Genomic DNA, 14,644 nt, shown 5'->3' on the forward strand with positions numbered 1-14,644 from the left:
GAATTAAGGAGAGGAGGAGAGGGAGGGGAGGGGGGAGGAGGGAGAGAAGGAAGAGTGCTTTAAAAACCAAAACATGAGCATGAATTCTTCCATAGACACTTCAAGGAATTCAAGCGACTCGGGCAGTGATGGTTTCAGCCCATTTCTGCATGCAACAGTCACTTCAAGAATGACTTGTCAGCTAAGCAAGCAGGATGGAAATGATTCATTCAGTCTTGAGTTAAAACTGCAGCGGTGAAAACATATCCAAGAAATAACTGCCAGGTGGATAGACGTAGCCCACAGTCCCGCAGCCACCGTTGACGTGCAGGGTCATTTGCCTGGTGCCACCTTAGAAACTGTCCTGATTCTGTACAGGACATTGAACGATAACACCCTACAGGTCAGCTGACTGCTGTGTCATACTGCATTCCTGCAGATGCCAGCTCCTGCTCCCGCAGATTGCCAGTCGAGATGCGGCAAAGCAGAGGCGGACAGCTAGGCACAAAGCAACTGAGTTTTAAACTTTGATTTTCCTGCTTCTGCCTAGCGTCTCCCACGAAGACCATTACCTTTGTGAAGCCAGGAGCCAAGATGCGGTCCAAATGTGCACGGCGGCTTCTGACGTGGCAACATGAATTCTCAGTTGGGCAGGTACTGCTCGGAGCTTGCTAACCAAACTGTGTATGATGGAGTTCGGCTGTTTTCCCACCTCATATTGGGGGGGAGGGGGTTGCTTTTTGTGCCATGCTGTTGTACCTGCAGGAGACAATGTTTGCCATCATTTGTCTGACTCAGGCCTGGGCAACTCACCGCACTGGCACTGTGGGACTCCCCAGCTCCCACTTAAGGCTGGTCACGGGACTGGTGTAAGCCCCCTACTCCTCAGTTAGATCAGGCTTTAAAGGAGAAACCAGACTCACGGGCCTAACTCAATCCCAGTCCTTTGTGGATGCAGGACTGCTTTCACCTAGCAGGGACACAACCAGCCATCAAGTGGAAAATTGCTGGGGCTGCCGTCTGTGTGCAGGTAGAGCCCGGAAGAGTGACAGTCTAATTTCCTAACTAATTGTGCTTGCAAAGCACACACTGGTCTGAATTAGTCTTTCTGCCTGGCAGTCCTCATCAAGTTGGGCTGAAATCAGGGTGCCAGCAAGCCTGCGTTAGCCTTGGCTCCCTCCTGCACGGTGTGCTATGCTAGCTGCTAGGATGGGTCACTCTGACAACAAAGAAGGGTGCTTGACTTCTCTTGTGATGCTTAGAGGAACATAATTCTTCTTCGAAGTGCTCGCTCTCTCTCTCTCTCTCTCTCTCTCTCTCTCGTGTGTGTGTGTGTGTGTGTGTGTGTGTGTAAAATTAATCAAACCAAAGAGCCTAAGAGATATCATCACGGACATGCTTTTAATGATTTGGGGGGAAAAAGAAAAAGAAAAATGACTGCCCGTGGAGACAGCGATTTGAGAAAGCAGCACATTGAAGTTATTGCCAGTCTGAAATACTGGGTTTGTGAATCCAAGCCCTAAGGGAGTAGCCGGGTAACTGAGAAAGAGATCGTAGATAAAGAGATGAAAATGACAAGCGTAATGGAGGCTCTGCAAAGGGACTGTCAGAGCGTCAGTTCATGGATGGCAATCTCGCCAGGCAGAGGCTGAATAATTCATAGATGGAAACCACCCTGCCTTCACCTTCCCATTTAAACCGGGCATGAGCTGAATCTCTAATAAATTTTCAAGATAAAGTAAAATGCCAATTTGAATCTGAAGAGCTTTTCAAAGCAGATGTCGCATCCCCGAATCTTTTGGTATCTTTTCACAATTATGCTCTGAGGACCGCACTTCATCAGGAAGCACCATTACCAGGGAAAATGACTGTGATTACAATGGCAACAATAGAATGCCGTCGAATGATCTCTAATTTACCTAATTTGCTAAGACTGACTGGTTTAAATACCCATTGTGTGTTGCCATGCCCGGTCCACGGATCTATCTCAAGACAGAACAAAAGTGGCGTGGTGTGTGTGCTACCTTGATTCACACAGTCTAGGGGAGAGCATTCTCCTAAGTTACAATGTCTCTGTCATCTGCTTTTCATTTCTGCCAGGTTTTTGCCTTTTTTTCCCTCTCTAATGCTTAGCCCTAAATGCCTTTTGAAGGAAAATGGTGAGCCTGTCTTTGCTACAGAACAGCACTGACTTGTTAATTTATACACTTTAAAAAATTTTAAAACATACAAGCATGTGTCTATTTGAGGGGAGGAGAGATTTGGTGCTGGGAGAAAGGTTTAACAAACCAACTGAGATGGCGTGTGTGTGTGTGTGTGTGTGTGTGTGTGTGTGTGTGTGTGTGTGCACATGCGTGCATCTCTCTCTTTGTGTGTGTGTGTGTGTGTATCTGTGTCTATGTTTCCTCCATATGAAATTCTCTCCCAGGATTTGTGATCCCTGTGGTATTTTAAGAACCTTTCCAATTGCAAATTTCAGGTAGCAGAGCCAGCAATCACTCCACGTAGCTCTTTCAGAAAGGCTCCGAGCCTCATTCCACGATGCATCAAGGCTTTTAGGCTGCATGGCTGTGTTTGTGCCTGCTCAGTGCACAGAAGTCTGTGCTGAAGAGAACTTTTGTCTGACAGATTGTACCACTCATCTCGGGGAGATTGTGCCATTCTGAGGAGGTGGCACGGACTACCCATCCTCCTTGGGGAGCAGAGCGGAGTCATTTAGTGGACAAGGGGCTTCCGGAATTGTCCTTCTAATGGCATGGAGACAGCACGTGGTTCATGCCAATCAGCAATACCTTTGCATTTGAATATTTCAGGGAGGGATCAGAGGTATGTATGACAGCCATTTGAGAAGGAGATCTTGGGATTTTGCTCGAGACTCAGCCCAGATGTGTTCCTTCATAATTCATTCACCTGGTCTACCCACTCCTGTGTGTTTCCCCTACCTGCCCCTACCTTTTTGTAAGGTAAGTTGCGTTTCTAGTCATTTATATAACAAGCATGGGTGTTCCTTATCATCTGCTGTTAGTAGGAATGTGCTTTTGATGCTGTTTTTTTTTTTTTTTTCCTTCCATCTTGTTCTCCCTAGGCTGGGGCAAACTCATAACTTTCTATTTCCCTGTTGTCTGAGCACAAGATTAAAATGTGGCATTTTGAAGCATGACTAAAATATTGTGTTGTGTTTTGTTTTTCTGACTGAGCACATCTAAGGCTTTAATAGTGCTTAAAGGAATGAGGGAAACAGATTTATGCTGTGAACCCTTTGCTCAGAAGCAGTAAGCAGTTTGCTGGTTATCACCTCCGTTATGTCATTGCGTTCTTTCTGAAGCCTGCTTTTCTAACATTGCCTCCCCTACTGTCACTGGTCCAGGAAGAGGCTCTACTGAGTGACACCGGAGTGTGGGGAAGTCCACACTGCACCTGCACCAGCGTTTCCTTCCCCGTTCTGTAATTAAAACACAATTTTGCTTATCAGCAAGGTACTGAACTTCTGACACCTGAAATTTTTTTTTTTTTAATAGCCAGAGTTTGAGCAGGATAATCATTAAGTGAGCCAATTGGTTTTTCTTTCCAGTATTTAAGTAAAACAACTACCTGCAAATTATCTAAGAATAAATGAAAATCAGGCTTTGTAATTTGGGGAGACTCATCACAAACTATCTTTAGGTATTGGGTAAGAATAGCAAGTTGGGTAGCTTATTTTTTAATGACAGAAAGGACTTAGATATCATAGTTTTGGGAGACGAGGGTGTATTTGGTTTCTTTTGGCTGTAGGTACAAGAATGTTAGTGTTTTCTATATAATATCTGTAAGACTCCTCACTGTGCGCTGGTGCTTACCAACAACGGCATTTGCATTTGCCCTGCCTCTCAAGGCAGGGGTGCAGAGTCACTTAAAGATTTTAGACACCACTGTTTCCTTGAAATCAGACTTTCTTCACAAACTTACTGGAGTGATTTTTTTTAAAATCATGTTTTTTTTGTTTCTGTTTTTTGTTTTTTTTTAAAAATGTAAGTTCCTTAGGTAATTTTTAATCCACTATTGACAAATTTTCCCTGTTTATAGTTGCTCCTCATTTACAGTGCTCTAGAAATAGATGAATCAGCAAGAGAGATGGTAAGGGCAACTTTATACCTACAGATAGATGAGAACAAGAGCCACTGTGAAAATACATGAGCAAAGATGAATTTAGGTGAAGCCTAAGACAAGAAATAGCTCCTCTGTATGTTTTAGTTTTTGTTTAGAGTTTGAAAAAAATATTGTTGTGATTGTTTATAATTTTTGTGAGAACCTGTTTTACAGGTGCCAATGATGCCTTGCCTCATGTTCCTAACTTCCCAACGCTCTGGAGAGTAAACTACAGTTAGAAAGAATGACTGAAAATTTAAATGAATTCCTCAGTAACCCATTTATAAAACTCACAGAAACAGAAACGACTCACACTTTAAGGCAGAACGTGTAAATTTTATCACTTGGTAATTAGTTATGTTGGACATTTTTTCGTGAGTATATTTTCCATTCCATCTCATCATTTAAGTCTAGCTTGGAGCAAAAGCCCAGAATGAAGTAAACCGAAGTTCCTCACAGAGAATATATTAACCTTCTCTGAGCATCTGTGAGCTACTTAGCAAAGCTATGGTGGATGCATTTCACAGATAATCAAATTGGATATTCATCATCAAGCCTCATGGCTGGACTCCTCTAATTGAATTATTTTGCAAGAAGAGCAGCATAATATATTTCCCTGATTTTTAAGTGGGTAGTAGTGAAAAACACCTCTACCAAATACCCATTTTTGTGTGATCTTAGTCTGGTATCCAGAAAAAGACAAGCAAAAACAAGAAACAGAAACAACACTTTCATCATCTGGTGAATTATTTTAGACAATGGTAAGATCAAATGAGGTTGGTATCTTAGCATAAAAAAAATCAAATTATTTGGAGGCATGTGTGTCTGTGTGTGGGTATGTACATGTGAGTGCAAGTACCCTTGGAGATCAAAGAGTGCACCAGGTCCCTTGAACTGGAGTTACAGACAGTTGTGCAGTATCCACTTTGTGCTGGGAACTGCACTTGGATCCTCTGCTACAGCAGTATGTTCTTATCTATTGACTGAACTATCTCTCCAGGCCCAAGGTTGGTATCTTGTGTGTGTAAAGTAGCAACTCAAACTTAGATTACCATCTCAGCTCTGCCTCCAGGCAAGTTCAGTTTGACCTCTCCCAAATGCTACTGTGATTATTGACATTTAAGTGAGTTTCTAATTAATAGTCACTATATATTTGTGCCAGTCTCCTATCCACAGAAGGTGCTGATACCCAAGAACTCAGTTGGGTCATCTGATAGACTGCTCTTTCTTCCCCAAATGTTGAGATCTGCTCATCCTAGTGAACTTTCCATTAATACTTTCTTTTTTTCTAATGTCTAAACAAGAAAAAAAATAACTTGTTTTCTATAGTAAGATTTTTCCCAGTATTGTATTATTAGAAATTTCAAACATGTAGAAGAACACAAAAGTGTGAACAGTGAACACACCAATCATCCAGACTGTATAAGTATGCTTGATTGCTCTCATTCTGTACACATCTATGTACATACCACCCCTCTATTCATCCATCAATCTCTTTATTTTTGGATGCATTTCAAAGTAAGTTGCAGACATCAACAGACTCCACCACTAAGGATATGTCTGCTGAAATATTTAGCTAGATTCAAAGTTTTCAGTGCTCTCCTTTAAGCACAGTTTGAACAAGACAGAGAGTTTTTGAAAAGAAAGCACACTTCTGTTTTCATGTGACACAAAATGTCTCTAGAATATATCAAGAGTGTCTGGTGCACCTTCAGGAGCTTGCATTTTAGAATTGGAGGGCAAAAATCCCTCAGTTTTTGATAAAGGGAAACTAGTTAAAGTAGAAGCATGTGTGGGGACCTTTCTCTATTCTCATTCTCCATTCCCAGGCCAGACTTTATCCACCAATGACAGGCAATCACAGGGACCACTGAGTATGCACCATCGTCACATTCCTGTACAGGATAATGGGGACCACTGATCATACTCTGATACACCACCATCATACTCCTGTATGGGATCATGGGGACCACTGCTAATGCACCACCATCACACTCCTGTATCAGATCATGGGGACCACTGCTAGTGCACCACCATCACACTCCCGTACTGGGGTGGAAGAGGTGTAAGGCACCCATCAGCAGTTCCCAGGGCTGTTCTTGCTCCTGGGCTGGAGTTCCCTCCTCTTTCCCTCAGGTCCATGGGCAGGAACCTGTGGCCTCTTGAACCGTCAGCACTGGCCTGCTCGAACTCTTTGGTTGCTCCCCTTCCTCTCTACCATCCCTATATCTGCCCTGTCTGCCTTCTCCCAACTCCTGGTTCCCCTCCAGATACAAGAGAACAGATTTACTCACTTTCTCCCAAGTCTATTTTGTGAATTTCACAGAAATGGTTACAGGAGACAAAAATGACAGCTGAGAGAATCACATGACCTCTTAAAGAGATTAATTTGTTTCTCTTGACCTTAATTAAAACATAAATGATTGAGGACTGTCCTCTCAAGACCTTCTTACTCATTCATGTATTCACTCCTCCCTGTCCTGAAGTGACACCACACTTCCGGAAGACCTGTGTCCATGTGGTCCCTAAAAAGAAACCTTTCTGAACTCCCCACATCTGTGAGTTTTGTAGGCTCCAGCTTCTGCCGCTAGCTGTGGCCCAAAGCATTTCTATCCAGGAGTAACACAAAGTCATATGGTCCTGTCCCTTGCTTCTTAGGGGTAGGAAGGCTCCAAAGCCTCCCATTCCAACTTTGTCACCTACACAAGCAGGTCACCACCTTGTGGGCCTGTCCCTCAGGCCAGTGCTCTTCCTTGAGCTGAATATGCCCTAAGATTCTTTAGATAAGGAACTTGAGTCTATGGTTGCCTGAACTACCCCCCCCCCCCATTCTTTTGAAGTGCTCATGTTCCTGTTCTGAAGTGATATTTGGATATGACATACTGAGAAGGATCTTAGGCTCTGCAGCAACTCAAGCTTAGATTACCATCTCAGCTCTGCCTCCAGGCAAGTTCAGTTTGACTTCTCCCAAATGCTGCTGTGATTATTGACATTTAAGTGAGTTTCTAATTAATAGTCCCTATACATTTGTACCAGTCTCAAATCCATGAACTCAGTTGGGTCACCTGATAGAACCCTGGAGACTGCTCTTTCTTCCCCAAATGTTGAGATCTGCTCATCCTAGTGAACTTTCCATTAATACTTTCTTTTTTCTAAGGTTTGAAATTACCAGCTCAGTGGGGGAGCCCAGCAAATGATTAAGTTCTTCTAGGTAAGTGTCCCAAATCCATATGTGTGCATTCTCATTGCAGGCCAGAGGTCAGCTTCTGATGTCAGCCCTCCAGTGCTCTCTACTTTTTTTTGTTTTTTTTTGAGACAAGGTCTCTCACTGGGCTGGAGGTTGGCCAGTTAGCTTAGGGTGGCTAACCAGTGAGTCCTAGAGACCTGCCTGTTTCTGCCTCCTGAGTTCTGGGATTTGTCCTTCTTGTCCTCCTCTCCTCCCCTCCCCCATTCCTCTTCCTTTCTCTTCCCATCCCTTTCCTTCCATTATTTACCTCCTGCCTGTAGCAGGAATCTTAAAAAGTTCTTATTAATAAGATCAAACCTGAGCCAGGTATTGGGGTGAATGCTGGAAGATCAGAGAAGCAGAACAAGCCACAGCTACCTCACCTTGCCAATTCCTCAGCTGATCCTGTTTCCACAGACTGGAAGCCTCTGAGTCCTCATCCAGAATGAATCTCAGCTGAACTGTGCAGCTCGAAAGCCTGAAAGCTTAACCAGCCAAATGATTCTAGTTCCTGGTCCTCACACTTTATATACCTTTCTGCTTTCTGCCATCACTCCCTGGGATTAACGGCTCATTTTCTGGGATTAAAGGCATGAGTTACCATGCTTGGCTGTATCCTTGAACACACAGAGATCCAGGTAGGTCTCTACCTCTAGAATGATAGGATTAAAGGTGTGTGCTACCACTGCCTATCCTCTATGTTTAATATTGTGGCTGTCCTGTTCTCTGACCCCAGATCAGTTTATTAGCGTGCACAATATTTTGGGGAACACAATACCACCACACCTGCCCTCCCTCCTCACTAATCATGCTTGCCTCTGTCTCTCTCTGCCAGGAACTGTACCTTTAGCCCCTACCCACTAGGCAAGTGTTTTACCACTAAGCTATACCCCTAGCCTAGTCTTTTCATCCCAGGAAATATTAATGTGATTCTTACCTGAAAAAGGTGTATTTGTAAGAGTAAAACTGTGCTATTAGCATGCTGACTTAGTGTGTGCTGTTTCTTACACAGTATAAAAGACATGGTGTGGCAGCGCCCATCTGTTCTTACAAACACTGGCTTGCACCACAGCTGGAAGAAGTGTTTGGAGGTTCCTCTAGAAACCAGTTGGTTGTAGTTGTCTTTGTAGGTAACTAAATTTTTAATATTAAAACACAGGGAAGAAAACAATCTAGAAATCCCATTTGATAGTTGAGACATACAATCTATATAGTTTTTGAAAGATAAAATACTAAAATATGAATGTTCCATGTTCTAGTCATGGTTGCCCTCTTTCTTTCCTTATATTGGTGAATCAAAAAGGCAGGCTGGGGTTTTCACTTGATCCAGTTCCCAGTTCTGTGGTCCTCGTGAGGTCCTCGCCTGATGCGTGGAAAGACAATGGTTATCATCATTCTGAAGAGGATGCTCAGGAGCCAGGGCATCTAATGACAAAATCTCCCTTACCCTCTGCTGAACAGTATTCAGCATGAAACAGATGAGCTTGGAAGCTGAAGAGTTAAGGAATACTCAAGGGAAGGACAGCCATTCCTTCATAAAATACAACCTAGAGTAACTTCCCCAATCGGATTTTCAAAAGAAAATTCAAGGGATATAAAGAGAAAAGATTTAGGAAATACAGGAAAGTGATGAGGCTAAGACTATGAAAGTATTTTGCATCCATGAAGTTCCGCCTATGTGTTGCTGACATGAGGTGACATAAGTACTATTAGGCTGACATAACAGGACCTGGAGCCAGACGACCTGGATCTGAATTCTGACTCTTGGTTTGGATGCGGTTTGCTGTATTCTGAAACACACGTTGAAAGGTGGTGTTGGAAGAGATTAATGCTTTTCTTGTGAGACTAGTGTTCACAGGAATGGCTTAGGTGGGCGGCGACAAAGCAAAGTGGCAGCTTCGCTTCTGCTGTCTCCTCCGCACACATTGTGAGGTCCTCTCCCGAAGCCAGGCACATACTAGCACTCTGCTCTTGGACTTCCAGAACCATGTGCCAAATACACAGCATCTCTTTACACATGACTCATCCAGCAACAGAAAAGACTAGCCTGAGTGAGGATGGAACTCTTTCTTTCTCCATCCCTTCCAGGGTCCCGAACAGTGTCTTCCCCACAGGGAAGGAGTCAACACTCAATAAGTTAATATCTGTGAAACCAAAGAGAGTGCTGGCAAGTGGTGGGTTGAAATAACAAAACTAAAGCCCAGAGAGGTTAGCAACTTGTTCCCAAACACACAGCAAATTAGTAAAACATCTGGGGTGTGATAGGGACATCCAAACCTTAGGCCTGTTTCAGAAAATTGCACATTGCTGGAGAACTGATTTTGGTCAAAACACAGGTTTGTATAATTTTTTGCTTCTCTAAAGGAAAAACACAAAGAACTCTAAGAAATCACACAGTGTTGTGTCATAGTAAACACTGACTTTTCTTCTCATTATACCTTGTGCATTCTGTGTTTTTCTTTTTCACCCTATGTCGTGATTTTATAGGCTTTTTAAGTTCATTATCGAGGATTTATTTTTATTTTAATTATGTCTGTGTGTCTGTGAGTTTATGAATGTGAATGCTGGTGCCTGAGGAGATGAGAGACTTCAAGTCTCCTTGGAGCTGGAGTTATAGGAGCTTGTGAGCTGCCCAGTGTGGGTGCTGGGAACTGCTCTTAACCAATGATCTGTCTTCAGCCCTCAAGTTTATTTGTAAGCTCCCACCAGTAAGTCTGTGGAAATAGGCTACAGTCACAATTTTCCTTGTGTGTTAGCTGTTCTAGAGAAAAGGCAAGTGATATGTGATTACACATGTACACACACACACACCACACGTAAACATACAATCACACATGCACTCACATATGCACAGACGTACACATGCACCTAGGTATGTGCACACACATATAAACATCCGTGTAGTGGGGCAAGAGATATCATGGTAAGATAAAAGAAGAGTAGAAGAAATGGGGAGACTATACAATAGCATAAGAAGGAAAGTAACCCAAGCACTCCCCCTGCTTGTGGACTCTTATTAAATCTTGCACATGTAAACTCTGAGGTAGATATTACATTGTACACACCTGCCTTGTAAATGACCTAAACATTAGCAAATCATTAGAAATATGCCTCAGTCATAGAGTGCTTACCTGGTACACACAAGGCCCTGGGTTTAATCCTTAGCACTGCCAAAAAAAAAAAAAAAATCAGAAATCAATATAAAACCCTCAAAAAACCAAGAAGTGTGTAACAGGTCTTTTGGAGCTGCTGATGAGATGGCACGTGTTCTAACCTCCATATACGGACAGTGGCATCACACACACACACACACACACACACACACACACACACACACTATATAAGTAAATAAAAATCATGTATATATAAAGTGGGCCTGGTGAAATGGCTCAGCATGTAAAGGCATTTGTCCCCAGCCCAACACACTGAGTTGGATTCTCAGGACCCACATAGTGTGTTGCATTCTTGCGCAGCTTTAGGGCTTGACCTGACTGGGGTGGTGAGGGAGTGAAGACAAGACAAACACACAGAAATGGAGGGCTTGGGTGGACTGGACTCTGTGTTGGAGATGCCACAGCACCCTGGAAGCTCAGAGTGTTTATTATACACAGCTGAAGAGGGAGTTACTGCGTACAGCTGAACAAGGAGGCAGGAGGTGAGAGACTGCGGTCCTTAACATGGCTGTGTCCTTGTCAAACAATACTGACCACTTAGGACGTTACTCCCTCCCTACAGCAGTGGAAGGAAAGAAGGGACTTGGGAAAACTCTCCTGTGATCTCCACTCACCCAACGTGGCACACACTCCCCTCCGAGCAAACAAAAAGTACATTTTTAAAAGCTGGAAGAAAAGCCTTTTTGAAAAAAAGAGTATACTTCCTAAATTCTAGAACAGTTTTTTAAAGTGACTTTTTAAAATAGCTGTGTATTGCCCCAATGTGTAATCCCTCTAGTGGGACATTAAAAGTTTCTCTAGTACTCTTTATTATACATGACTTATACAGGTGACTTATTAGAATACTAGTGTAAACCACTGAGAAAAATTGGAGACTAAATTGCCTGATTTCTAGGCTGTAGTTTCATTTTAAAACTACAGCTGTCTTTCTTCCCTCTTCTTTCCAAGCTGCACCCTGGATGTGTTGGGCCCAGAGACAAGGCAACAGGCTCTTGCTATAAAAACGTTCCTTGGGAGGGTGAGTGATGGGAAGCGCAGCCTATAGGAAGTCACAGGTAGGATGGAGATGATGGAGGCTTTGAACTTGCAGAGGGTCTGGGATGTTTGGAGTTAGGGAAAGAAGGTTTGGTTCCTCACAAGGCTGGGATAACAGAACCTTGGTAGGAGACTCTGAGGATGCCTGGTGAAGACCATGCACCCCTGTGGATCAAGGAGGTGTAAGACCAGCAGAGAGGATGGCTGTGACCATATACACATAGAAACCAATTGGGAACCATCTTACCTAAATTCAGATATGGGGTATTTTCTACAACTCCAAGGGATGGAGGAAGAAAACTCATAAGTAGAAACAGCAAAAGACTGGACACCAAACCTGCACCTGATCATTTCCTTAGGATGTGTTCCTGAAAACAGAATGAATTTAAGACTCAGAATGACTTAAGGCTTTCTGTGCATTTATTTTTCAAGTCTATGCGACTTCTATTTATCTCTGACAAAATGTTATTAGGGAAAGGCGGGAGAGCAAAATTAGCCAAGCTAATTGATCATTAAGTATAATCGTCCATTAAGTACAAATTTCCATTTATAATCTATTTCATCCCAGAGGATTTCAATTATTAGATTGCTTTATTGATACACTGAGGAGGTAATCATTAAGTGTGTAAACAAACAATATAAATTTCCACATGAGAAAGAGAAGAATATTGATCAGCTATGCATATTGTCAGGAAGTCATCTGGAAGGGTGAAGACAGGTACTAGAATAAACAGAGGCGAGTCTCATCTCAAAACCTATCTCCCACCCTTGGCGACTTCTCAACAGTTTCAGGACATAACCCCACTTTGTGGTCAATGGTTCAGCTCTATGAACTTGGAAAAGTGGCTTCTCTGAGCCTCCAATTTCTCTTTCCTAAGCAGTGGGTAATGCTGAGACCTCATCTTGGAAAGTTTCTGGCAGAAATAAAAGAATTAAACTTGGAACCTTCTAGAATCAGTCCCGGTGCCCCATGAGCCTGTGAATATCTTCAGGAGCATGGAGTCCAGTGTCCAGCCTCTGGCCTTACTCTCCAACATTCCTCTCCATGTCCTCACTCCATAGGTAGGCCCCAGCTGACATGAGGGTCTTTTCACACTCTCAGCTCCCAGTCTTATTTTTCCTGACTTCCCAGGCTTCTTTTCTGTCTGGAATGAGGGCCTCACTCTTTTCTTACATTTCTTGCTGAATGATTCTCCTGGAGAAGTAATAAGGATTGCTGATCCCTGCTTCTATCTATTCCTTGTCTTGGCAGAGCAGCATTGTTAAGAAGATAACGGCTTCCTTTGCAAAACCCTTCGGTCTGAGCTGGACACATCTCTCAGGGCCACTTGTGATAATTAGCAGAGTATCTTAGTTGCTCCAGCATAGGAAAGTTCCCTGAGGTCAGGGAGCATGCACACTGGTAATATCTGTTGGTCCCTGTCCTCTGTGGCCATCTTAGGTACTCGGTCATCGTTTATGTTTGTTCTGTCTGGTTTCTTGCTGCTAGGAATCAAACCCAGGGCTCTTATATGACAGACAAGTACTCACCACTGAGCTACATCCCTTGTCACAGCATAATGTCGAGTCCGGGGACAGGACACTTATATTAGTTTTGTTCCAAGCATTCTGCCTTCATTTTGCTAGACTTGCATGGAGCAAACAAGCCAGAATTAGTGACACTTTCACAGATGTCATGAATTGTAGTCTCAAAAAAGATGCCATGTGGTACCCAGGCTAGGTCTTTCTGATAAGGCCAGTGGCCAGGATGAAAGCAACAAGATACTGGGCAAAAAGTGTGGCATTTAAAGTGGGGCAGATCCCACCCAACTTTGTAGATGAGTTGTGTGACTTGTTTGATGTTTCTGGGTCTCATTTCCTAATTTAAAAAATATAGCTAAGGGCTGGGGAGATGGCTCAGTCAGTAAAATGCTTGTGGAGCAAGTGTGAGGATCTGAGTTCAATTCTCAGGACCCATGTGAAAAATCTGGGTAGGATGGAATGTGACTGTACTCTCACAACTGTAGCAGAGATAGGGGCATTCTGATCAGCCAGTATAGCCTACTTAGCAACTTCAAGACTAGTGAGAGACCCTGACTTTAAATAAAAAAGGCAGACAGAGCCTAAGGCAGGACATCCTAATTTGTCCTCTGGCTTCCAAATGCATTGTATTCATCCACCCCACATAGACACACACACACACACACACACACACACACACACACACACACGCACACATGCAGACACACAAACATACATACATACATACATACATACATACATTCATGCATACACAACTGTAGTTAGCAGCAGCTACCTTGTAATGTGAGGAGGTTTCACCATAGCACAGATTTCCAATATTCCACTACTTAGAATATCAGCTCCTAAGTAAATGCTCAATAAAAATCTGTTGGCTATATGAAATGAGCTAAAGACTATTGATGATGTGTGTCACAGAGCCCCGTGTGTGCTGAAAAGAGTTGCTAGCTGTCAACATTCCACAGAAGCAACAGGGGCTATTTGTTTCCCTCAGGAGTCCAGAAGTTCAGTTAAAAAAAAATGGGCCAGAGAGATGGCTCAGCAGGTTAAAATGCTTGTCATTAGACTTCATGGCCTGACCCCCATCTCTAGGACCTACATGATGGAAGGAGAGAACCAATTCCAGGAAGTTCTGTAAGTTGTCCTCTGCCTCTGCATTCATGTTGTGGCACACATTACACCCCCATAAATAAATAAATGTAATTTTTAAAAATTAAAAAAATTACTTTAAAAAAATGTGAGAGGGCAGCAGCTGGGTGCTGGTAGCACATACCTTTAATCTCAGCACTCAGGAGGCAGAGGCAGGTGGATCTCTGAGTTTGAGCCCAGCCTGGTCTGCATAATGATTTCCAGGAAAGCCAGGGCTACACAGAGAAACCCTATCTCAACAAACAAACAAACAAGAACAACCCAAAACAAAATAAAAATCAAAACCCAAAAAGGGCTAGCAAGAAGGCTCATTGGGTAAAGGCACCAGCTGCCAAGCCCGAGAATGGAGTTTGATCACTGGACCATATGATGGAAAAACAGAGAACTGACTTCTGTAGGTTGTGAATGCTGTCATTCATACATACACACACACAACACA

At 43.1% G+C, this 14,644-nt stretch overlaps 1 long non-coding RNA gene across 2 annotated transcripts; it reads left to right on the top strand.

Moving 5' to 3' along the window:
• The first annotated feature begins 410 nt into the window (after positions 1–410).
• Positions 411–7,774, top strand: LOC118584881. Of its 2 annotated transcripts, none has more exons than XR_004945067.1 (3): positions 411–633; positions 2,608–2,942; positions 7,262–7,524. It is a non-coding gene; the product is annotated as an uncharacterized LOC118584881 (long non-coding RNA). The 2 variants fall into 2 exon arrangements; XR_004945068.1 differs by lacking the exon at positions 411–633 and adding an exon at positions 7,748–7,774 and having other exon boundaries at positions 2,335–2,942; positions 7,262–7,315.
• Positions 7,775–14,644: the final 6,870 nt, after the last annotated feature.

Source organism: Onychomys torridus, chromosome 5 (assembly GCF_903995425.1).
Source record: "Onychomys torridus chromosome 5, mOncTor1.1, whole genome shotgun sequence".
In the NCBI taxonomy this organism is placed as follows: Eukaryota; Metazoa; Chordata; class Mammalia; order Rodentia; family Cricetidae; genus Onychomys; species Onychomys torridus.